A 330-nucleotide genomic window follows, 5' to 3' on the forward strand; every position below is an offset into this window, starting at 1 on the left:
AATAAGCTGTTGCTATGCAGAAAGTCACACAGCTGTTTAGCGACTGCTTTCTCAAGAATCTTAGAGAGAAAAGGAAGGTTGGATATAGGTCTATAGTCGGCTAAAACATCTGGATCAAGGTTGGCTTTTTCAGAATGACATGAGCTACCTGTCTGAAAGTTGTAAGTCTTCTGGTAGCTGTGCAAAAGAAATCTCAATCCTTCCCCATCAGCAGAGGTAGGTATATGTTAGGAGAAAACATAGGTACTGCTGACTAACATGCTAGTTAACATTAGTAATTAAACCTAAACAGTTAATGTAACTTGAAACTGTCTGCGAGCTTCTCCTGAC

The sequence above is a fragment of the Etheostoma spectabile genome, chromosome 15 (assembly GCF_008692095.1).
Source record: "Etheostoma spectabile isolate EspeVRDwgs_2016 chromosome 15, UIUC_Espe_1.0, whole genome shotgun sequence".
Taxonomy (NCBI): domain Eukaryota; kingdom Metazoa; phylum Chordata; class Actinopteri; order Perciformes; family Percidae; genus Etheostoma; species Etheostoma spectabile.